General features: G+C 40.5%; 1 long non-coding RNA gene across 1 annotated transcript in view; it reads left to right on the plus strand.

Moving 5' to 3' along the window:
* LOC116273833 overlaps positions 1-23,379 on the plus strand; it is a 31,829-nt gene extending 8,450 nt beyond the window's left edge. Inside the window, exon 2 of the long non-coding RNA XR_004182283.1 lies at positions 5,741-23,379. This is a non-coding gene — a long non-coding RNA (uncharacterized LOC116273833). The remainder of the gene's footprint in view (positions 1-5,740) is intronic.
* The last annotated feature ends 1,850 nt before the right edge of the window (positions 23,380-25,229 follow it).

Raw genomic sequence — 25,229 nt, forward strand, 5'->3', positions numbered from 1 at the left:
TGTAAGGGGGAAGAGACAGGATGAAGGCCAGGGCCAGGGTAGGAAGGGGCAAAACAGGGAAGGCATAAAGGCATAAACTAACTTCTTTTTGAATTGTCACTCCCAAGAAATGAACCTGATCCACAGCTGAGAGGGTTGATGGTAGAGGGAATGAGTTGCCAAGGTACAGGTGGTTGAAGAGGGAGGGGAGAAAGTGAAAGCAAAGAAACGGAAGAACACTTATTTTTATTGTTCCAAAATAAGGTTTGGGACAACAAGAGCAACAATGTAAACAAAATCAGTGTAACAAGAAATACACTTTTAATCTTATTTTCTGCTTTTGCCCATCTTCTGTTCTCATTCACGTTTCTAGAAAGAGGAATCTGGGCCAGGTGTGGTGGCTCATATCTGTAATCCCAGCACTTTAGGAGGCTGAAGTGGGTGAATTGCTTGAGCCTAGGACTTCAAGACCAGCCTGGACAACATAGTGAAACTCCATCTCTACCAAAAAATAAAAAATAAAAATAAAACTTAGCCTAGCATCCTGACATGCACCTGTAGTCCCAGCTACTGGGGAGACTGAAGTGGGAAGATCACTTGAACCTGGGAGGTTGGAGTTGCAGTGAGCTGAGGTCATGCCACTGCACTCCAGCCTGGGCAACAGAACAAAGCCCTGTCTCAAGCAAAATAAAATAAAATAAAAAGAGGAATCTGAACATCCTTATTTCCCATTTACTTATGGGCCAGTTGCCACCTGTCTTTTGTCCCTGTCCTGACATGAAACCGTTTTTTTCAGTTACCTCTAGAATGTCAAACCCCATGGACTCTTTCATTCCTCATCTTACTTTACCTCTGAGTTGTGATGGATGACATTGATTGCTCTTTTTTTCCTGGCTTTTGTGATATCAGCCTCTCTTTATGTTCCTCCTTTTATGGTGCCATCTTTTCATTCTCCCATATAAGCAACAATTTCACTCTTTGGATGTGAAAAATTGGTCATCCCAAGACTCCGTTTCTTCATCTCTTCTCTCCAGTCTCCCTACTGATCTCATCTATGTCCATGACGTCTACTACCATGTATGGACCTTATCTCTAAACTCAATCTCTTTCCTGAGCTCTGGGTAATTGTAAATCTCCCTCAGATATGCCCAACCCTGCAAAACCCACTCTTCCTCCCTATATTAGATTTCTCATTGTTAGAACATGGGAAATTAATCATCTGTATCAGGTAGAGAGAAGGGAGAGAGAGCAGCAGCAGCAGTGAGTATTGTTGTTTCCAAAGCAAGAGATACCTAGAAAGGCAGAAAATAGGTTTTGTGCAGATTTCAGAGAAAAGACAGGTCACTGGAATACGTTTAAGGGTCCTAGTGGCTGTATTAATATCCATGCTCAGTAATTAAGACAGTGGTATATTGGTGTAAGGATAGACAAACAGACCAGAGGAACAGAATAGGGAGACCTAATTTATAGCAAATGTGTGATTGCAGCTCAATAGGGGAAGAGGATGATCTTTTTCAGCAAATAGTGCTGTATTAGTTGGATATCCAGATGGAAAACAATGGACTTTGAAATCTACCTCACACCATACATAAATTAATTCAAGTTCGATAATAGAGCTAAACATGAAAGGTAAAACTGTAAACCTCCCAGAGTAAACATACATGAACACCTTTATGATCTTACATTTCTTAAAAAAGACATGAAAAGCACCAGCCATAGAATTAAAAAAAATTAACAATGTATATTCACCAAAAGCTACCAGTAAGAGAGTGAAAAGGAAATCCACATACTTGGAGAAGATATTTGCAATACAAATATCTAACCAAGGACTCAAACTCAGAATGTATAAAGAACTCTTAAAAGTAATATGTAAGGGACAAACACCTCCACTTGAAAATGATCAAAGGACTTGAATTGGCCCATCACAAAAGAAGTTTTACAAATGGCCCATAAACATGTGAAAATTTCCTGTCTTAATTCTCTTTGGCTGGTTTTTTGTTTTGTTTTGTTTTTTGTTTTTTGTTTGTTTTTTTTTCTGGAGATGGAGTCTTGCTCTGTCGCCTAGGCTGGAGTGCAATGGCGTGATCTCACTGCAACCTCCACCTCCTGGGTTCAAGCAATTCTCCTGTCTCAGCCTCCCGAGTAGCTGGGATTACAGGCACATACGGCCATGCCCGGCTAATTTTTTGTATTTCAGTAAAGATGGGGTTTCACCGTGTTGCCCAGGCTGGTCTCGAACTCCTGAACTCAGGCAATCCAGCCGCCTGGCCTCCCAAAGTGCTGGGATTGCAGGCATGAGCCACCGTGCCCGGTCATCTCTTTGGCTGTTATAACAAAATCACCACAACTAGGTGACTTATAAACAACAGAACATTTGTTGCAGTTCTAGAGGCTGAGAAGTCCAAGATTAAGGTGCTGGTGGATTTGGTAGCGGTAAAGGCCAGCTACCTCAGACATGGTCATCTTTTCACTGTGTCTTCACGTGGTGGAAATGGTGAAGGACATTTCTTAGGCCTCTTTTATAAGGTCACTAATCCTATTCATAAGGCTCTGTCTCCATGGCCTAATCATCTCCCCAAAACCTCACCTTCTAATACCATCACCTTGGGGGTTATGATTTCAGCATATGAACTTGGGGTGGACACAAACATTCAGACCACAGCAATTCCTCAACGTTATTACATATCAGGGAAATTCAAGCTAATACTATAACTAGATACTGCCACACAACTTCCTGAGTGGATACAATTAAAAAGACCGACAGTTCAAGTGCCGACAAGGATGTGGAGCAATTGGAGCTCTCAGACACGGCAGCTGGGAGTGTAAATGGGCACTGCCACTTTAACACACTGTTTGGAAGTACTGTGCAAGCTGAACACATTTACTCTGTGACCTAGCAGTTATACTCCTGGAGGTATACACAAGAAAAATGACTCTTAAGCCCACTGAAAGATAGATATGAGAAGTTTATGGCAGCATTCTTTATAGTAGTACTGGAAAGAATCCAATGTCTATCAATAGTAGGATAGATAAATTATGCTATATTCACTCAATGGAATACTACACAGAATTATAAAAGAACAAATTATTGTTGTTTGAAGTAATGTGGATAAATCTGACAGACATAGGAATGAGATAAAGAAGCCAGACACAAAGATAATAAATTGTATTATTCCTTTATATAATGTCTAAAAATAGGCAGAATTAATCTATGGTGACAGAGTTCTGAACAATAGTTACCTCTGGGGAGTCTGATGGGAGGAGGCATGAGGAAGCCGTCTGAAGTGCTGGAAATATTCTATAGGGTGATCTGGGTAGTAGTTAAAGCGGTGTATAAATCCATTAAAATTGATTGAGTTGACACTTAAAATCTGTGTACTTTACTTAGTCTGTAAGTTATATTTCAATTACAAAATAAAGTAATAAATATTCAATTCTTTAGAATGAATGTTGATGATAAAAAGGAAGCCAAGGGAGTGTCAAAAGCTATTGATATTTCTCCTTGAGTAGCTTTAATTGGAGTAGGATGGGGTGTATATAGAGAGGAATGAGAATGAAAGTGGTTTTAAATAAGAAAGTTCATTAAAACAAAACTATGTTGGATGAATTGGGCTTCATGGTCACCATGCCTGGTATCAGTGCCTGGTATTAGTGAATGGCAGGGGTCCAGGGTCAAGGGAAAGGCTGGCAGATACTGAAGACCTAATGAGTGACAGTAACTGGCAAGCACAGCTTTGATATGAAATGCCAGTACCCTCATCAGGCAGACAAGCTGCTGGCACGATGCCAGCAGGTCTGTGAGTCTGGGAGCACTGTGCCCCTGGTCTAAGGGGAGTGGCCAGGGCTGCACAGTCAGCACACCTGGAAGTGATAAGGATGAGCAGGGACCAAAGACAAGAGGCTGGATCCCTGTGGTAGCCTCATGGTCCTTCTTTTGGGTCTCCTAGAACTTCCATGGGCAGAGAATAGTTCTGGAGGGCCAGTTTGCATTCAGCACTGGGAATAAATAGATCAATTCCGTGGTCTGAGAGGGTGAACCTGGGCCTTGGGTCAATAGTTGCTTTTGGTGACACCTGTCTTCCAAGACGTGTAACAAATGCAAATGGACACACTTTGAGTGCTAATAAAATGTGCCTCCCTGTCTTTGGCAAAAGGTAAGTAAATATGGTTCTTCAAATGCTTTTAGCTCTAAAACACAATCCTAAAAACTCATCGTATGCCAACTCCTTAGAACCCCATATGAAAATAAACTTTTATTTTAAAAGTAAATTATGAATTTACGCTGAATAATGCAGAGGATTGCTTATAATCTGAAATAAATTATTAAAGAACTAAGAGTGGGGAGAACATGGGACTGGGATTTAAGAAATTATTTTATTGTGCCAGAGCCTCATTTCTGACTTCTAAAGTTCTAATATTTATCATCACTTGAAGATTCTCTGAAGATAAATATTCTACAAGACAGAAAAGCAAAAGCATATGACAGGGTTTAAAGCAATGCTTTTGGGGACAAGCATGGGCTTGACTCATAAACACTGGTAGAATTTCTTGAAAATCATTTTATTTCTGTAAAAAAATAAAATTATTCTCAAATGCTCCCTTGGTAACCTGTAAAAATCCTCCTTGCTGTTCTGGTTTGGGGTCAAAACCACAAAAAGGAAATGTTTTAAATCTCTCCCTGTTCTGAAGCCTATATCATGATGTCATAAAAGTTGCCTGCACAATTCCCTAATTCTTCATGTTCTCACATGGAATCAGCCCTGGGAGACAGAATAAACCTTTCCTACAAATAGAAAGGTTCTCAAGGGGATGGGTAGGTCACTACATTTCTGCTGCCTTGACATTAGAATAGAAACGAGAAACTACTAGCTTCAACTATGTCCATTTCCATTTAATTGCATGTCAAACGTTTGGCCAAGAAAAAGGTCCAGTTCATTTAAGAATTAGCAGCAACTGTATAATAAATTACAGGATATAAAGAAGCAGAAAGTGGGGAACACAGTAAAATAGAATTGATGTACCTTAGCTATTTTGTCAATATGGCTTCAAAAGGGAGAAGATGAAGCATGAAAAGTGGATCTGATTAGCAAAAATACGCTGGAAAGAGACCATGATGAGAGATGCACACTGTGTTCTTTATTTTTTCCTGCCAGCAGAAATGAAGTAAATGGATCATGTAAGAGAAGTAAATGTAAGACCTTTTCGACACAGAAGACAGCTCTAATGCGAGGCCAGGGCTCCAGCTGATCCTGTCTCTGGTTCAGTTGAGCTCCAGTGTTAGCTTTAGTTTTGCTGAGGTGGTTGCCTAGTTCTAAACAGACAGCAGAATCTGCTTTCACGTAAAAATTCAGAGGGCCAGATAAGGTTTTGAGCACCCTTTAAAGTACCCAGAAGAAGGTGTAGGAGCTGCCTAATGCATCTGAAGCTATCAAGTCTTAAAACAACCCCTGCCGACTACTTGTGATGGTTAGTTTTATGTGTCAACTTGACTGGGTCACAGGGTGCCCAGATTAAACATGATTTCTGAGTGTGTGTGGGTGAGTGTTTCCTTATGAGGTTAGCATTTGAACTGGTAGACTCAGTAAAGTAGATTGCTGTCCCCAGTGTGGATGGGCATCATCCAATCTGTTGAGGGCCTGAATAGAGCAAAAAGTGGAGGAAGGGAGGATTAATTCCCTTCCTGCCCGCCAGTGTGAGCTGAGACTTTAGTCTTCTCCCACCCTTGGTCTGGGATTTATACCATTGTCTCCCTTGTTCCCAGATCTTTAGAACTGGACTGGAATTGTACTTTCCTGGATCTCCAGCTTGCAGATGGCAGATTGTGGAACTTCTCGGCCTGCACAATCGTGTGAGTCAATTCTTCATAATCTGTCTCTCTCTTTTTGTCTTCCTGTTGCCCCCCGCAACCCCTCTCTTCTATGAGTCTGCCAAATACACCACTGTATCTGGAATCCAACTTCTATAGGTGGGCTGAATATTTAAATTCCAAATAGTATTATTTCTCCTCATGAAAAAAAGGACTTTGATGAGTTTTTTTTAATTACACTTCTGGATTTTATCTTAGGCTTCAGCCAATAACACCATTGCATTTAGCAGGAGGACACCATGTCTAGCAACCATTTTGAACTGCAATGAAGGATATTGTGATTAAGCTTCTGCTTATTTCCTGGAAGTTCATAATTTAAGGCTACAGAGATATTTTTGAATCTTAATTCTATAATCCATTTACCACATAGCCCTCCTAGTTTTATGTCATCCAAAAATGTGGTAATTATTCTCACTCTTGCTTCATAGGAATCATTTGATAAAGAATTAATACCAGACACAGTTGAAGATCCTTACAGCAGGATCCAGGGAGGCCTTCCTTCATGGAAGAATGGATCTATCTCAGGGATAATTTCACACAAATTAATATTCAGCCTTAATTTCTCCATATTTATTACAAAAATATTTTTCAGACTTCTTGAAGAAAACAAAGTGCATCGGGTTTATTTTATTTCCTTGATAAGAAATATGATGACCTATCAAAATGGAATTGGTTGTTGAACTTTGCTTAGTTTTGTTGTTCTTGGTGAGCCACTAGTGACCACTGCCTTGATAATTCTCACTGGGGATCATCATCAGTCTTTGTTTTTTTCCCCTGGAGAATGGTGACCATTCAATCCCTTAGCCTTTTGGGTATTGTTTTCTGGCTATTGTTTTCTGAGTACCAGCTGCGTACTAGACATTTGACACACCTTATCTCTTATGTTTCCATCAACTCCAAAAGGAAAGTACTAAGTGTCCTTCTACTTCTATCCCTGTCCTTTCACCCAGCTCTCCATACTAAGAAACTGGGGCTCTGAGTGGTTCAGTGGCTTTCCGCAAACCACACAATTGACCAGTGGCCATACCATGGTTTGAACTGAGGACCATCAGGTACCAAATGCCACAGGGCCTTCCATTTTCTGTGCTTACCCAATCTTAAGGACAGCTTCTGCAAGTCTCTTCAGGGACTTTGGGTGTGATTCATTGGCTTCTGGACATCTGAACTTATATGATAGGGTCAGTGCTATCTGAGCATGTTTTTCTCTGTTTGTGACTTTGGGGCATTCTTGACCATTAAGCACATGCTCTGGGGCAGACCAGGCCTGCTTATGCATGCTGCTTCTGTGGGAGGTGCTGTCCTCGGGACCAGTGTCCACAGAGGCTGGGCCTGAGACTGCAGCAGTGGCAGAGGGAAGACTGTGTTCCCACAGGAGCCTGCCAAGCCCTACGCAGTTAGTGTTGTGGGCTCCAGGGACCTGCCCATCTTTCAATCACCTGGTTCTCCTTAGTAGATTCTTCTTTCGTCTTCCATGGGGATGGGGGCGCTCATAGCCAACACAGCTTAGTTATAGGTTCAGGAAGGCTTCTCCTTTAACTGAGTCAGTGACTGAAATTACTCACAGCTCTCATCTAAGTTGAAACCTAGTTTCAAATTTCTTAGCTGTTTTCAAAGCCACAGCATATTTTACTGCTGGGAGGACAGATGCCTGCTCAAGTGTCTGATGAAGACACTTAAGCTTTATTGTTATTTGACATTCATTAGGGAACCATCTTCCGTAGGCAAAACACAAGACATTTTTTAGACAGAAGCCATAAAAGGACTAATGATGGGTCATAGGCCAGTTGGTATGAAAACAAGATGAACTGAGCCCTCGAGCCATGCCAGCTTGGTCCTGCACTGCTTCTGAGAACTGTGAAGGATATGGAGAAGAAAGAAACAGAGATGATTCCAGTGTAGCAGCAAGGATAGTGAGGATGCCGTTGCACAAACGTGGAGCCACATGCATTGTGCAGAGAGCAACCATATCATCCGATGACCTTTTCTAGCTGAGGCATTGAAGAAATGCCTACTGAATTAATGATCAAGTTCCCTCCAGAAGAAAAGAACTGATGTTTACCAAAAGAACTGATGGACACCAATTATATGTCAGCATACCCCTTGGGTTCTCACAGTAACTTGAAGAAGAATGTTGCTTGTTCCAGCCTCACGAAGCAGGAAGATAAGACTGTTAAGAAATGAACCTTACTAAGGACACACGACTCATCAATGGTGCTTCCAGGATTTGACCCCAGGAGTGTTTAGGTCTCAAGTCCACAATTATTTTCCTTCACCTCTAGAATCCTGAGTCCAGGTACTCATTTTACTTCCAAAAAAGAAGTGGAGCATGAAAAGAACATGGAGGGGGGAAAAATCTAGAACTCATGACTATAGAATAGGAAAATAGAACCCAAATTTCCTCTCCCTTTGCTATCGGAATCTAGAGTCTCTTCCTGTTTCCTAACTGACTGTTGGGGTGTTGATGGACATGGGAGAACATGAGAAGGCAGAGAGAGGAAAAATGTGCCTGTGAGCTTTGGTACTAAGTGGGAGGTGAGCAGTTTCCACTTAGATGAAGGCAAGAAGAAATGAGGTTGATTTGCCACAGGATGTTTTTAAATTAAATGTAGGATAGAGGACTTTACAATGAGGATTCCTTTCCGATTAAATGTCTCTGGTTCCTTTAATCACATCTCCTTGGAAAGTTTCTCTTGCTACTTCAAATGAGGTCATAGAATTTTGCAATAGCAAGAGGAAAATACCTATCTATCAGGCTAAGATAACACTGGGAAAATTCACCTAGCTTATCTGTAAGATGTCTCCAGGCATGCTCACGCAGAGATGCTAATGTTTTGTGCACCAACCCAGCTATTTTCTAGCTATCTCTGCTTAGTTGCTGCTGCCTACTTATTCTTTTAACCTGGACTCTCCCCTCACCCTCCCCAGCCCCTGTCCCTTCATTCCAAGTTTACTATATGCACTTAGATGAAAGGAATCTCCCTCATGTTCAGAATTTCACAGTTGCTGTAACATGTGACTTTTATTGGAAAGAAGTAAAGGAAAACACCCTCCCTGGTATCCTTTCAGAGAGAAAGCTGCTGCATTCTTTTTCAGACTCATTAAACTCCATCTGATGGTTATGTCTTGAGGACATACTATAGAAGGGTTTCACCTCGATGCTGGTGAAGGTTTCCTCTGTTTTGGGGGCACAAACTTCTCATTATAAAATGTAGGAATTACCTGTTGCTCTCTGTCCATAAAGCCATGTTGTCAAATTAAGGAAATAAGCAAAGCAGATGTGAGTGAACCCACAACCTCAGCATGGTTTCATTTTAATGCTAACTGTCCTATTTGGAGCAAGAGTAATTAGAAATCAGCAGCAAGTTAGTAGAAAAAATTACTGAGCTTCATAATTCCTTGGGGGAGAGAGGGAATCCAGGATCCATTTACTGAAGGTTTCATTAAATTCTCCATTAAGAGAGTCAAGTTATAGCCATCAGAACCAGGAAAGAAGGAGAAGGGGGTGGCTTTGAAGGAAGTCAAGGATGGTGCCTGTGGTCACCTTCACTTTGCCCTAGGAAGTCCTGGGCTCATTGTATTTTCCTTGCATTCTGCTAACAGTCACATACTTGTTGTGCCTGCATCCACGTCATGTCTGGCCAGGGACAGAGGGAAAGCTTCCATGTAGGCTCTCATCTCTTCTATCGTCTTCTGTACACCCCTCCCCCTTCCTTTCCTCATCAGTTATCTCCCCAAAGTCTCCACTAATGGAATCTGCCCCATATTTCTTCTCTCCCTCCTCCCTGGCTGTGGCTGGGTTTATGTATGTGTTTTAGATTTGGACATCTGTAGCTGTCATTTAGTCCCCAGGGACAAAATGCCCTTCTCATATACATCCTGTTGTAGATTGAATTGTATTCTCCCAAAAGGTATGTTGGAGTCCTAACCCCTGTATTTCAAATGTGACCTTATTTGGAAATAGGGTCATTGCAGATGTCATGTTAAGGTGAGGTCATTCTCAATTGGTGTGCGTCCTATTCCAGTATTATTGGTATCCTTCTAAGAAAAAACAGAGAGACACAGGCACACAACGGGACACTGTCATGTGATGATGGAAGCAGAGACTGAAGTGCTGCAGCTGCAAGCCAAAGAACACCAGAGACTGCCAGATAACCCCCAGAAGGAAGAGGCAAGGAAGGTTCTCCCCTAATGACTGCAGAAGGGGCACGGCCCTGCCATCACCTTGATTTTTGGGTTCTAGTCTCCAGAACTTTGTGACAATAAATTTTTGTTGTTCTGAGACACTCAGTTTGTGATAATTTGTTGCAGCACTCTTAGGGCATTAATGTACACTCCTTCATAATAAATACCCAGCAGAGAACTTGGCGTGGGAAGAGCTCAGTGTTAGACTCTGTGGGAAATACAAAGACAAGCTAGGTAAGACTCTTGCCCTTTCAGTGATGCTCAGTTTTGTAGGGAGACTGACAATCATAATGCTCATCCATGGGAGATGTAAATGTACATTATAACAGAGGGATAAGTAGACAAAGTGTGGGGCACCTAGAAAGGCTTTGGGGAGAATTTAGGATTACACTTTGAGAATACATGAGCTTTATAAAAAATGTGGACAGAAAGATACCATTAATAAGTGGAAATAGCTTATTAATTCTGGGAGCAATAGAGGATGCATCGAGAATGGTAAGTGGGCTGCTCTGGTAGGTGGATAGGGTAAGTGGTGAGGACCCTGGACATACATTTAAGCAGGAAAAGTGAAAAAAACAAGGGCAGTGAGGGTTTGGCACCCATTATCTATATGCTTACATGAAGGGATCTGGGGAGCCACTAATGGCTATAACTGCCTTCAGGTTCATCTTCCCAGAGGGAAGTCCAGAGCATCCTGGGTGTGGTCCAGGTCTTTGAGGGCAAGTCAAGTAAAATGTAACAGAATGTGAGCTCAGGACCTGGGCTACTGTATCTCTGCTGCCCCATCACTTGGCCGATAACCAGGAAGGAAAGTCTTCATAATCTAGAAGTCTACACCCAGGTTATTTTCCAAGCCATGATTTTCTGCTTAGGATAGGAGTCAGTATTCCACTCTCTGAGTTTTACCCAGGCACCACCCAGTCCCAACAGAGACAGGCCTGGTTTTTGCCCTCCTAATGGTTCCCTCCCACCCTAGTATCCCTCTCCTGTATGCTCTCTCTGGCTGGGAACTCAGTTGTGGTCTTGACTATCCTATACCTTCTTGTCACTTTGGAATTCCTTAACAATCTTGTCTCCCATTGCTCTGTAGCTGCCTTGCCAAGATCTTTTGTCCAAAGCACTACTTGACTCATCCTTAGCCCTGGGTCCTATGTTTCCTTTTAAATCTCAGTCTTACTGTCATTTATTCTTTCATTTATTTTTGAACACTACTATGATATACTTTCTATGCTAAGAACTGGGGATACAGTGATCAATACAACAGCTGTCCCCAGCTTATGTATAGCTTATAATCCAGTGTGTAGACAGAAGACTTAATTGTCATCTGCACAATTAGAGATTGTGGTAAGTGCTGGAAAGGCAAAGAACAGGCAATTGTGAGAGGGAATGATGAGGAGGGTTGCCTTACACTGGAGCCTTGAATAGGGATGTGAAATAGGGAAGAACCCATTTTGCAAAGAGATAGAGGAAGACTATTCCAGAAAGAGGGAGTGACAGCTGATGCAACGGACTTAAGATAGAAAGGTTTAAGGAACTGAAAGAGGCTAGTGTGGTTGAAGCATAGTGAGTTAGCTGAAGAGCTATGGTAAGTAGATGGATTCAGGTAATGCAGAACTTTGGGCCATAAAAAAATTATAGATGTATACTAAGAACAATGGAAAAAAATTGGAAGATTTAACAGAAAGGAGTAATGTAATTTGGTTTAACTCTAACTGTATGCAGAATTGCCTAATAGGGTCAGAAGGGGAAGCCAGGAGCCAGCCAGGAAGCTATGGCAGTAGCTTAAGCCAGAGGCAGGACTGGCTGTAGAGATGGACATAAACGAGTGGGATATAGGTGGGTTTTGGAGGTAGAGTCATCAGAACTTGTTTGTGGGTTGGTGAGGTAGGGTGCTGAGGGTGAAGGATGAGTGAAGAATTAAAGCTCAGGTGATGACTTAGATTGGGACTACTAGAGAAGAAATGGGTTTGAGAATGGAAAGTTTCGAATTCAGTTTGGGGAATGGGGATTTTGAGGTTCCTGAGAAATTTCTGAGTATAGATGTCAAGCATGCAATTTAATTTGTAAGTCTGGACTTGTAAGGAAACATCTGGGTTGATTGTAGATTGTGTGTAAAGTCAGGGGAACAGATGAGATCCTCAGTGACAAGGGAGTAGAGTAAGGAGAAAGGAGGGAGTAGAGCCAAGATTTGAGGGACTCTGACACTTAGAGCTTTGGTAGAAAAAGAGGAGTTGGCACAGGAGATTGAGAAGCAGCATCCAGAGAGGCAGAAGGTTACCAGAGGAGCAGTCTGCTATGGAATTAGAGGGACGGGGTTGTTTCAAGAAGGAGAGAGCATCAAGAGTGCCAAATGTTACTGAAAAGCCAAAGGAGATGAGGACTTCGAACATCGTGGGATCTTGCAACATGGTGACCTGCAATATGGCCTTCCTAACAACTGTTTCTTCTGCATCCACTTCATCATCATACTTTTCATCTTTACAAATGCTCAGGAGGGTTTATGTATATGCAACATATACACATGCATTAGTTCATTTAATCCTCACAACAATCCTGTCAGGTTGCTATTGTTATTATGTTATCCCAATCGTATGAAGAAGGAAACAGGCTCATAGAGGCTCAGTGTCTTGCTCTATATCTTCCTCCCCATTTCACAAGTCTTTCCCATAGTCTTCTGTTGCGTAATTGGGGAAGTCTAGGATTGGAAGGGAATTTAGAAATGTTCTAGTCTTCTCCCATTTTTTAAATGAAGAAACTAACCCCAGAGATGGAAAGAATTTATGCTTATTGACTAACTGTTATCCCTGTGCTGGGAGCAAAATGTAAATTTCTCATGTAGTTCTTCAAGAACCCTAACAGTTTCTCCAATCAGGAAACTAAGGCTCTGAAAATTGAGGCCAGTGCCCAAGTTGTACTGCTGATAAGCAGGGGATTTAGGATTTGAATCCAGAAGTTGCTGACTGCAGTTTGTCTTAGCTTTCTACGCCACATTACCTCCCAAGATCATGGGAGAACAGAAACTAGAACCAGGCTTTCCTGTTCCTGACCTCTCCAACACAGGCCCATCAAAGCCCCACGTCATCAGCTTTAAACACAAGCAGTTTAGGGCCCTGTCCACATGATTTCTCCAAAATGTGCAGCCCCTCCTCAAGTTGACAACATCACACACATGAGCAGATATTTAATTTTGTCTAATTTGGACCTGAATTTCCTGCTCCACCTTAGCTGACCAAGCTCTCAGATGTCCCATCCTACTGTTTTGGGTTTCATCTGTAAGTTGTAATCACTCCTCCCAGCCTGTCTGCCTCTTGCCTCCCTCATTTTCTGGCTTAGACTGTTCCTCATTATAGCTCATGTTTGCTTAAGATCATCCTTAAGTTCTTTTATCTCTTCTTGGAGCTCTTTAAAAAAATCTTTCCGGAACTTTGATTTGTTGTGGTTTGATGCTTTTTTCAAAGGCAGCTTTACTAAGTCTTTTCTAGGCTTTTTTGGCCCCATTCAATTAAAGCTAAGGATTCAGCCAGCTGTCTTATTTCTGATTTGAGGTCACTTAATGTGTACATTTAGACTCTTAACTCATATAGTTCTTTATTCTTGGCTTATTAAGTCTACTTGTCTCAGAAATACAGCCTTACTTTTTTTTTTTAGCAGAAAATTACATGTTTGCTGTCATTATGAGTGAGCATTTTTTGACTCACAAGGACAAGTCCTAGGCAGCCCAGGTGTCTATGACATCTTCACTAACTTTGACGGCACCTGGGCCTCCTGGGGAGGTAGTGGTGGGGTAGGGATCCTGGGTGTGGGCAGGCTTTGTGACCTCTCTCTTCCTTGCTTCCCTCTGTCCTTCTTTCTAGTCTTCTTTTGAGGTCTCCCTCCTTTCCAGTTCTCTGCACTTCTCCAGCTCCTCCCCCTCCCTACTGACCCTTCTCAGTGTCATCCAAAAGAGATAACACAGTGGGAGTGGGTGAGCTCAGTCTTACTGAGACCGCTCCCCTGGTGGGAGAGAGGTAAGGACTGAAATTCTGAGCCGGGACTAGTTTCTTCCCATACCCCTTCAGCCACCACTCATATCTAAGGTAAAAATAGACGCTGCCAGGCCAGTGTGGGGATTCATTTCTTTCTGAAATCTCTCCCTGACCCTCCTGGGTTTATAAAAGAAATTCATATTCTACACATTAGCTTAAATTTTGTTCTACTTTTTGCCAACTAATACCCTGGCCTTATTATGCTAATAGTGTCCACCCCTTCTTTGTCTGGATTATGTCACAAAGAGTTCTGCATTAACTTGACAAGAAAGAACCGAGAGCCCAAATTTGCCTCCCCCTAATTCCTGGATGGGAGTGTGGGGAGTACATAATAAAGTTCTATTTCATCATACCATGCAAATCTAATGAAGCTGGTGTAAATATAATGAAGTCAATTCACATAACACCCTGTGTAGGTGCCAGGCCTATGCTAGGTAACGAGAATTTAGAGAGAAAAGAGGTCCAGTCCCTGTGTTAAAGAAGCTCAGAATTTACTGAAAAATGAAACAAAACAACAGTAAACACAAAAACCATGAGAGGTCCCAGCAGGATCCATGCCAAAGCTTAGATGTGCCAGCCCAAGGGTTTGAGGAATCTTTGGCAATCAAGCCCTCCCCTCTAACTGGAGTGTGACTAGGAGCACAGAGTTTGAATCTTGTCCACAGCTATGGTTCAAATACAAGTACATGCTCATTTGCGCCCCAGTGGATACCATGTGGGGACAACAAGCCCCCCAAGCAAGGAGAGTGATCAGCACAAGTAAGAGCCTGAGTGTGGAAGGTGGTCAATTGCTCAGGTACAGGTGAGGCTGTATTTTAATGTAATCCGATGTAGTAGTAGGTACCCTGCTGGGTAGTGCTGTGAGGAGGGACTGTGCAGCAAAACTGAGAGCTGTTGTATTCTCATTACAGAATTAAATCACGTCGTAGGTGATGTAAATGATGTGTAAGCTAAAAATTTGGAGATGGACAAATATACATAATGTGCTTGGCAACCAATAATTTCAGCAAGGCAAGCGAGGTGAAATAGATTAGTGAAAAAAGGAGAGTTGATTCACTACCTGATACACGTCAGGTACACATTGTTCCCAAAGAAACCTATGGGAGTTTCTAATGTGCATATGAAGCTAATGTATAAAAAAGGTGCCAGGGAAGTGAACAGCATGCACATTTACCTGGGTATGTATATTTTCACCTCATAAATTCAGCACCACAGTTGACCAGCTTGAGTTCATGGAAAAAAGAAAATTGACATCATAAATTTGCATTTAGCTTTCATACAGCATAAGAGAAAAAAGAGAGATATTTGTCTACCAGCATAGAATTATTGAACAGATAATTATATTTTTAAATGGGCAAATGATACATACTTTTTAGTTTTCTTATTTATCTATTGTGCAAACATATTAAATTAATAAGAAAATTCTCTATAAGAAGGGAGGGGGAAAGAAAAATTGGCCTTTGGGGCCCAAGCAGGTATCCCCCTTGCTGTGGTACCTGAACCCAAACCAGTGCTTGGGACCCAAGAGGAAGAGTTTTCTCCATTGGAAAAGTATGAGTCCAGGAAGTCATGAGGCCAGTATAAGGTTTTGTAGGTGGTAGTGGTTGCAGCACAGCTGCAAGCTGGGTGGTCTAAGTGAACGGAGGGCGGTCTAAGTGAATGGCAGGCTGTCTAAGTGAATGGCAGGTGATCTAAGTGAATGGTGGGCAGCACATGGTCGGTCAGAGCATCAAAAGGGCCAAGAAGGATGAAGTACAGAGGACGAGGAAGCATTCTGAACTCTATGTGAGTCACCTATTTCCCCATCCACCAGGGCCTTCCAAAGAGAGATAGGATAGTGGAAGGGATGAGAAGGCTATCATTCAGTGAGTGGGGTCATTGATTTGGCAGACTATAGGTCCCAGTGTTACAGCGACCTAAGCTAGGATTTGCAAAGGTTGAACCTACAGGAAATTCAGGCTACACAGATATGTGAGAAAATAATAGCATTATAATAATAGTTTAATAATAATTAATAGCTTAAGTCAAACGAGCTGATGAGTAAATACCCAGTGAGTAGATGATAAAATAAGGTTTGAGAGCAGGTAGAAGGCCCTGTGGGCTGGCTTGGTCTGACAAGGTTTGATGGAGGGAATAGGTGAGGTAGTGCTTTCAGGTGGGGAGACCCTGGTAAGGTGAGAGGGTAAGGAAAGGCAGTATTGTGATGAAAAGGGAGGGACCTCCAGTTTCAACCCTGATATGCAAAGAACTTAGAAGTCATCACTCCTAGTCTTATGGGGCAAGGAAAAGCTAGACAAGCTGAAAATCAACAACTTTTCTTGAGCATATCATAAAACTGTGGCCACAGGGCAAACTAATACCCTCAAATCTGGAGAGACATAACATCCAGAAAGAGATTGCAACTAATATTTGCTTATCAGAGACATTCTTGAGCTATAAACTTTGGGAACATTAATTGGGTGAGTTGCTGGAGGCTGAATGTGTATCAGAGTGAGAGGGAGAGACCCATGAGAGCCACAGTCTTAGGGGAATCCCATTTATAAGCTTTCCCTCTAGCAGCCCCACCATATTCTCACAGTGAGGATGCTGGAAAGATCCCCCTGTGGCTCTGGCAAGGGAAGGGGAAGAGTGATCATTATGAAACATGCCCAGAGCCTCCATAGCAAAGGTCCACTACTCAGGAGAAGGGGTTTTGCTGGAGCACAATACTGAAACTTTATGCCAGTGGAGGAAAAGGATTGTTTTCTCCGTCCTTCCTAACTCACCCAAGGGAGGAAAAAACCCACAAAGTCAACTGGGGACAGAGCCTCAAGAAAATAGATTCGCAATAATGTAGTCAGGGAAAGGTGCAAGAGGAGGGGGAAAAGTATACTACTGGAAGAGTGTCAGAAGCCCTCATGAAGTCCACAGCACTGAGACACAAGTCCTGTAGAAGACTCAGACTTAATGGAAAGATGATAGAATGCTCTTCCTACTCCGACACCTTACTACCACCACAAGACCCCAGTATAATATCAGTGGGTTGCAACTTAATGGGCAGCAAGAAACAGACTCTTTCTGAGGAGTAATACATAGGGAAGCCCCTAAGACAAGAAGGGAGACAAAAACAAGGACACAGTGGAATTTGAAGCCCTTGGTACCTATAACTACAACAAACATTAAACACAGTAAAACTCCTAGCCAGATTAACATAAATCTTTACACTAGAGGCCTATTTACCTTCATTTCTATTACCCAATAAATCAGATCTAACTTTCAGCAGAAAATTACAAGGCATGCCAAAAATCAAGAAAAGCACAGTTTGAAGAGACACAGCAATCATCAGCATAGACTCAAATACAGTACAGATGTTGGAAATATCAGATAGGGAATTTAAGATAACTATGATTAATATGTAAAGGGCTCTAGTGGAAAAAGTAGAGAAAGTACAGGAATGAATGAGTAATCTAAGCAGAGAAATGGAAACTCTAAAAGAAAATCAAAAGCAAATCTTAGAAATCAAAAACAGAGTAACAGAAATGACACTTTGATAGGCTTATCGATAGACTCAAAATGGCCAAGGAAAGAATCAGTGTACTTGAAATAGATTAATGAAACTTCCCCCAAACCAAAAACAGAACAGAACATTCAAGAACTGTGGGACAATATCAAAAGTGTAACATATGCAAAATTGGAATGCTAGGAAGAAAAAGAAACATTTGAAGTAATAATGGCAATGAACTTTCCAAAATTAATGATAGACAAAAAACCAAACCATAGATCCAGTAAGCCTAAAGACTATCATATTCAGTCTTCAGAAAACAAAAGACAAAGATAAAGTCTTGAAGGAAGCAAGAGGGGAAAAAAATCACTTTGTTTATGGAGAAACGAGAATAAAAATTATAGTGGACTTCCTGTCTGAAACGATATAAGGAAAAGGACAATGCAGTGAAATATTCAAAATGTTGAAAGAGAAAGAAAAACCCTACCAATAGAGAATTCTACAGCCTATGAAATTATCCTTCAAAAGTGAAGGCAAAGGAGTCATTACTACTAATACCATGGGCATGAATATATAATAAAGGAATACTATGAACAGTCCTATGCCTACAAATTTGAAAATTTAGATAAAATGAACCAATTTCTTTGTCTTAGTCTGTTTTGTTTTGCTAAAACAGAATACCTAATACTGGGTAATTCATAAGGATAGAATACCTAATACTGGCTAATTTATAACAACAGAAATTTATTTCTCATAGTTCTGGAGGCTGGAAAGTCCAGGATCAAGGTATTGGCATCTAGTAAGGGCCTTCGTACTGAATCCTCACACTACAGAAGATGGAAGGGCCAAAAAGACACAAATGTTGCATCCTCACATAGGGGAAGAGCAGAAGAGAGAGAACCCATTCCCAAAACCCTTCTCATAGTGTCATTATTCCATTCATGAGGGGTCTGCCCTCACGACCTAACCATTTCCCGTTAGGCTCCACTTCCCAACACTGTTGCATTGGAGATTCAGTTTTCAACACATCAATGTTGTGGGACATATTCAAATCATAGTGTACTTGAAACACAAATTATCAAAACACACATGGAGAGAGATGGATAATTTGAATAGTTCTACCTCTTATAAAGGAAATTGACTCAATAATTACTAACTTTCCAAAAAAGAAAGTGCCAAGCACAAATAATTTCACTGGTGAATATTACCAACTATTTAAGGGAGAAATGGTACCAATTCTCCACCATATCTTTGAGAAAATGGAAGCAGAGGGAACATTTTCTAACTCATTTTACGTGGCAAGAATTACCTTAATGCTAAAATGAGGTAAATAATTATAATAAAGAGAAAAGCAGATCAAGATTTCTCACAAATACAGATGGAAAAATGTTCAACAAATATGAGCAAATTCAATCTAACAATGTATAAAAAAAGTTATACTCCATGACCAAGCAGAATTTATTCCCAGTATGCAAGGCTGATTCAACACAAAAATCAGTGGTCAACCACATCAACAGGGTGAAGAAGAAAAAACCATATGATCATATCAACTGATGCAGAAAAGCATCTGATAAAATCCAGCACCCATTCAGAGCAACAACTTTCAGCAACCTAGAAATAGACACCATTAACTTCCTCAACTTGATAAAGAATATCTACAAAAATCCTGCAACTGACATCATTCCTAATAGAGAGGAACTGGACTCTTTTCTCTTAGATGTTCTCTGTGACTACTCCTATTCAACATGATGTTGGAAGTCCTGCCTAGTGTGGTAAGATAAGAAAAAGAAATAAAAGGTATATAGATGGAGAAAGAAGACATTACAGTTTGTTTGCAGATGACATTACTGCCTACATGAAACATCCAAAAGAATAACCTCCTGCAATGAATAAGTGATTATAGTGAGGTCACGGGATACAAGGTAATATACAAAAGACAATTTTTCCTATTATATTCCCAGTGAACAACTGGAATTTGAAATAGAAAAATTATCTTTCGTAATGGTGGACCTCCAAAATAAAGGAAATACATAGCTGTAAATATAACACAATATGTACAGGATCTACATGCAAATAAACTGCACAACTCTGATGAAAGAAATCAAAGATGATTCAAATAAGTGGATAGACAGTCCATATTCATGGATTGGAAGACTCCATATTGTTAAGATATCAGTTCTTCCCAAATCAACATATAGATTCAACACAATTTCAGTTGCTATCCCAACAAGTTATTTTGTAGATATTAGGAAACTAATTCTAAAGTTTATATGGAAAGACAAAAGACCTAGAATAGCCAACACAATATTGAAGAAAAATAACAAAGGTGGAGAACACACACTACCTACTTTCAAGACTTACTAAATAGCTACGGTATGACAGCATGGTATTGATGAATGAGCAGACACATAGATCAATGGGACAGAATAGAGAGCCCAGAAATAGACCCCTACAAAAATAATCAACTTATCTTTGACAAAGGAGCAAAGGTCATTAAATAAAGGATGATAGTTGTTTTTTCAACAAATGGTGAACATAGACACAGCCCTTACAATTTGCACAAAATTTAACTGAAGATGGATTACAAACAAATTTAAAATACAAAACAATAAAACTTCTAATAAAAACATAGTAGAAAATCCAGGTGACTTTGGATTGGACAATATATTTGTAGGTGTGACACTAAAAGCATAATCCATGAAAGAGAAAGTGGATAAGTTGGACTTTATCAAAATTAGAAATTTCTGCCCTGCAAAAAACACTGTTAGGAGAATGAAAAGACAAGTCACAGAGTGGGAGCAAATAGTTACAAAAGACATATCTGATAAAGAACTTGTATCCAAAACATGTAACGAGTTCTTAGAATTTAGCAATAAGAAAATAACCTAGTTGAAACATGGGCAGAAGATCTGAACACACATCTCACCAAAGAAGATATACAGATGGCAAATAAACAATTAAAAAATGCTTAACATCATTTGTCACTAGGGACTTTTAAATTAAAACGACAGTGAAGTACACCTGCACGTCTCTTGGAATGGCCGGAATCCAAACAACTGACAATAACAATCGTTGGTGAGGATGTGGAGGAACAGAAACTCTTATTTATCACTGGGGGAATGCAAAATGGTACATACATTTTGCAAGACAATTCAGCAGGTTTTTAATAAAGTTAAACATAATCTTGCCATATAGTCTGGCAATTGTACTTCTAGATGTTTACCCAACTAATATGAAAACTTATATTCATACAAAACATGCATACGAATATTTATTGCAGCTTAATTCATAATTGCCAAAAGCTGGAAGCAACCAAAATGATTTTTAATAAGTGAAAGGATTAACAAACTGTGGTATATCCACACAACAGATTATTATTCAATGATTAAGCAGGAGTGAGCTATCAAGCCACAAAAAGACATGAATGAATCTTAAATGAATATTGTTAAGTAAAAGAAGCCAGTCTAAAGGCATACTATATAATTTAAGGTATATGATGTTTTGTAAGAGACTAAGCTATGGAGTCATTAAACAGACTCTATGGTTGTCAGGGATGCAAAGGGAGGAAGGTTGAATATATGATGCACATGAAATTATCTTAGGGTGATAAAACCATTCTGTATCATAATATAATGGTGGGTACATGACATTATGCATTTGCTAAAACCCATAGAACTTCATAGCACAAAGAGTGAACCTTAATGTATACAAAATTAAAAATTCGTTTAAGAGGTAAGGACATTCCAAGATGGAATGCAGACTGGGGCAAATGAATACAACTGTATTACAAATGTATGATACAACTTAATTGAAGAGATAGGGGAAAAAGTTTCTGACCTAAGTAGCTTTGGAAATGGGTGAAGACTATAAAGACGAAAGGATCTGTACATAAAGACTGTAATGCAGCTAGTGATGTTGTTTCCCATTGGAGTGCAGGTGAACAATTCTGAAACCACTGTACATGTATACTGCAACTGGAGAATTAGGTATATGGATGGTGGATGATGAGAATCAGATTTCTCACTCATAGAGTGTAAGGTTATAGACAAGCAAGAGGAGGAATAATCCATGTAGTACTTGATTAGAGTAGAAGACATTGGTCTATGAACTTAATGTTCAGCTTAATATAGAAACAGATGGAATGTATATATATAAAATATAAATTATATATACATTTATATATGTCACATATTACATATATTTGTGTATATATATGTGTATGTGTATATATACACATATATATGTAATATACGACACTCTGGTAGCAATGAGCATACCTGCAGCCCAACCTCGGTTTCTAATGCTATTCTTTAATGAAAGGAACCAGGGATCCTGGAGAAGTAATTTACTGTAAGGCTGGGGCAGGAAATATACAAGGTGAGCCTGGTGCATCTTCATAGTCCCAGAAAGTAAGAAAGTGTTCAAAAACACACAATGATGGAAGTATGTCAAAGGGACATAGGAACCAGCTGAAAGAACTCCTAATGGCCAAAGCAGGAACAAATTGAGCAAGACAATAAATTAGGTGATATTGCATTTTAACCCAAAATATAAAGTAAAAATATCTATGAGACATAAATAAATGATTGAGTGAATACATGAACAGTATAGAATAGATACATCTCCCCTGTGAAAGAACCCCAAATAATATATATAAATACTTCACCCTTAAGGAGGTGAAACATTCTTCCCCAGCTCTTACATGTGGGCTGTGAATAGACTTCCTTCTAAAGAATACAGTGTGAAAAGGGGAGAAAAGTTACTTTGCTGTGGAGGAAACACTACCTCAGTCAGATGATCAAGATTAACATCAATAGTGATAAGTCATGTTCATAGCTTGTACTCTGGATCTGATGTGGCAAGAATGGCACTTTGCCTCTAAAAAAATCTTCCTGCCAGGAAAATCATAACTCTAGTATAACCATGAGAAAAATATTGAACAAATCTAAATTGAAGAATTTCTACAAGATACCTGACCAGGACTTCTCAGGTTTTAATGTTAAGGCCATCAAAACCCAGGAAAGTCTGAGAAACTGCCACTATCTAGAGGAACGTAAGGAGACATGATGACTGAATGCAATGTTGTGTCCTGGATAATATCCTGTCACAGAAAAATGATCTTAGGTAAAAGCTTAAGATATCTGAATAAAGTGTGGACTTTAGTTGATAATAATGTATTAATATTGGTTTATTAGTTGTGACAAGTATATTAATGTAAGATGTTAGCAGTAGAAACTGGGCATGAAGGGTGAGAGAACTACCTGTACTATCCATGCAAATTTTCTGCAAATAGAAAACTATAATAAAATTAAAAGTTTACTAAAAAAAGATAACTTTTTTAAAAAGGTGGTGGAGGGGAAGGGAAGGAAGGCAAAAATTTAGAGATGTTCCGCCCTATAGGAGAAGCTAGTCAGATGTTGAAGCACAGATGTGAAAGGGTCCCCAAAAGCAGAGATCTGCCTGTCAGAAATAGGTCAATTCCAAGGAATCTTTGTAAAACTGAGTATGAATCCAAAGGCACTGCCCTGGAAACCAGCCAGAAGGAGTTCAGTGAGACTTTTATGGTCTATTTAGTTAGTGTCTACTTAGTGCCAGGCACTTTATAGACATTTTCTTATTGACTCCCTCAACAACTATGTGAAGCAATTACTCTTCTATTCTTTGTGCAGAATAGAAGATCCAGAAAGATGTATGTCTTGAAGGCTACAGCAGAGACTGACTGGAGTTGGAGCCCAGCTCTGTCTAAATCCAAGTTCCTCATACTGCTTAATAGCTTCCATTTACTGAGCACATAAACTATCATCCAGGCCCCATGGCAAATGCTTTAAATACATTTTCACATAAAATTCCTGATTTGGGTTGTAGGTTCTATCATGATCCCCATTTTACAGATGACGAAAGACTCTCTGAAAGCTTATCTACAAGTTCTTCAAAGTCCCATAGACAGGACATGGTGGTGCAGATATTCAAATACAGGTTCTTTGATTTCCAAAACTCAAATGTTAAACCACTAGCCTGTATCACTTTCCATTATGGTGACTGGAGGTTTTCCCTGAGTGGTGTATGGTTTCCCCTGAGTGAAGTATGGCCTATCAGGTCTGTCTCGGAACTACTCTAAGGCTAGGGTTGACTAGAAGGACCAGATGGCCATTAAGCCCTGCTCACTATTCTCATCTCTCTTTGTATGGAGATCTATGTTTCACTCTGGAAGGCCAGCCTGCTGAGAGCATTGCTACAGTGAACACCCAGGCACTCTCCTGCTTCAGCTCAGCAAAGGAGCAGCAATTTCCTCAACTGCCATCTGCAGACCTCTGGAATGGATCTTTAGATAAAGTCCTTTAGCAACATCTCAACATAATCAAATTGTACATTTTACTGTGGCTTCAGATGCCTGGAGTGTGGCCTGCAGTGAAAATGATGTCTATGACACACGGGGTGAAAATGACTAGTAATGGCCTCTGATAAACAAGTGAGCTCCTAGCTCTGCAGACACTGCAGGCCATTTAAGATCTGCCAATCATATTTGAGCTGCTGAGTCCTACAGCCTGCATTGCTTGGCAATGCGGGATGCAGGAAGCAGATTCAATACACATAAAGAAAGCCAAGGGCTGGGCGTGGTGGCTCATACCTGTAATTCCAGCACTTCAGGAGGTCGAGGAGGGTGGATCACGTGAGGTCAGGAGTTCAAGACCAGCCTGGCCAACATTGTGAAACCCTGTATTTACTAAAAATACAAAAAATTTGCCAGGTATGGTGGCAGGTGCCTGTAATCCCAGCTACTTGGGAGGCTGAGGCAGGAGAATCACTTGAACCTGGCAGGCGGAGGTTGCAGTGAGTCGCACTGCACTCCAGCCTGGGCAACAAGAATGAAACTCCATCTCAAAAGAAAAAAAATTGAAAGCCAAGGACTCAAAGCTCATGGGAATGATGCCTAGGATATTCTGTACCTGTGTGCCTGAAGCAGGCTTCAGAAGACAGCTAGGGCTTTAATCCTAGACAGAGGACCCAGGAGAAAATTCTTCAGCAAACATCGCCATCCTCAACATGGCCAAAACATTGGGGATTAGTTAACTCTGGCAGTGATACGCCAGGATGCTTTCCACTAACATTTTCCAAAATATCAGTGAGCTACTTCCAAGATTGTGTTGAGCAAAGGGTTAGTCTTATGCTGTGACCCTGCTGTGTGGTAATGGCAATGTAATTTCAGTTTGCAGCAGATGCATTATATCCTAGAGACATTATCGCTCTTCCTTGGGAAATGCTGTTGCATAACAGTGTTGGGGCTTAAATTGTAAGCTGTGGCAATAGCCACATTTAATATGGGGATGTGCTTGTATTTTTAAAATTTTGTGGGTTGGAATTGGTGAAGTGGTATTCTTATGTAGCTTGTTAATTCCCTGACTTTTTGAGAAAATGGAACACATGAGAGACTAGGTGGGAAGGTGGTGTCCTCACTGCCAGGGGAAGGTGGAGCAGGCCACAGATGCTGAAGAAGGAGTACAAAGGTGCTTTTGCCTTGAGTGCGACCCCTCTGGCTGGGGTGAGCTGAAATGAAAGCAAGTGGTGGAAGGAAAAAATTTGCATATATTTTGGAATTTTATACATGGCAACAGGGGATAGAAAATTGATTTCTTTAGAATTTGGATTCTTCTGCATCAACAAGGGAAGGACTTGGAAGAAGGAGAAGGAATACAAT

Source organism: Papio anubis, chromosome 2 (assembly GCF_008728515.1).
Source record: "Papio anubis isolate 15944 chromosome 2, Panubis1.0, whole genome shotgun sequence".
NCBI lineage: Eukaryota > Metazoa > Chordata > Mammalia > Primates > Cercopithecidae > Papio > Papio anubis.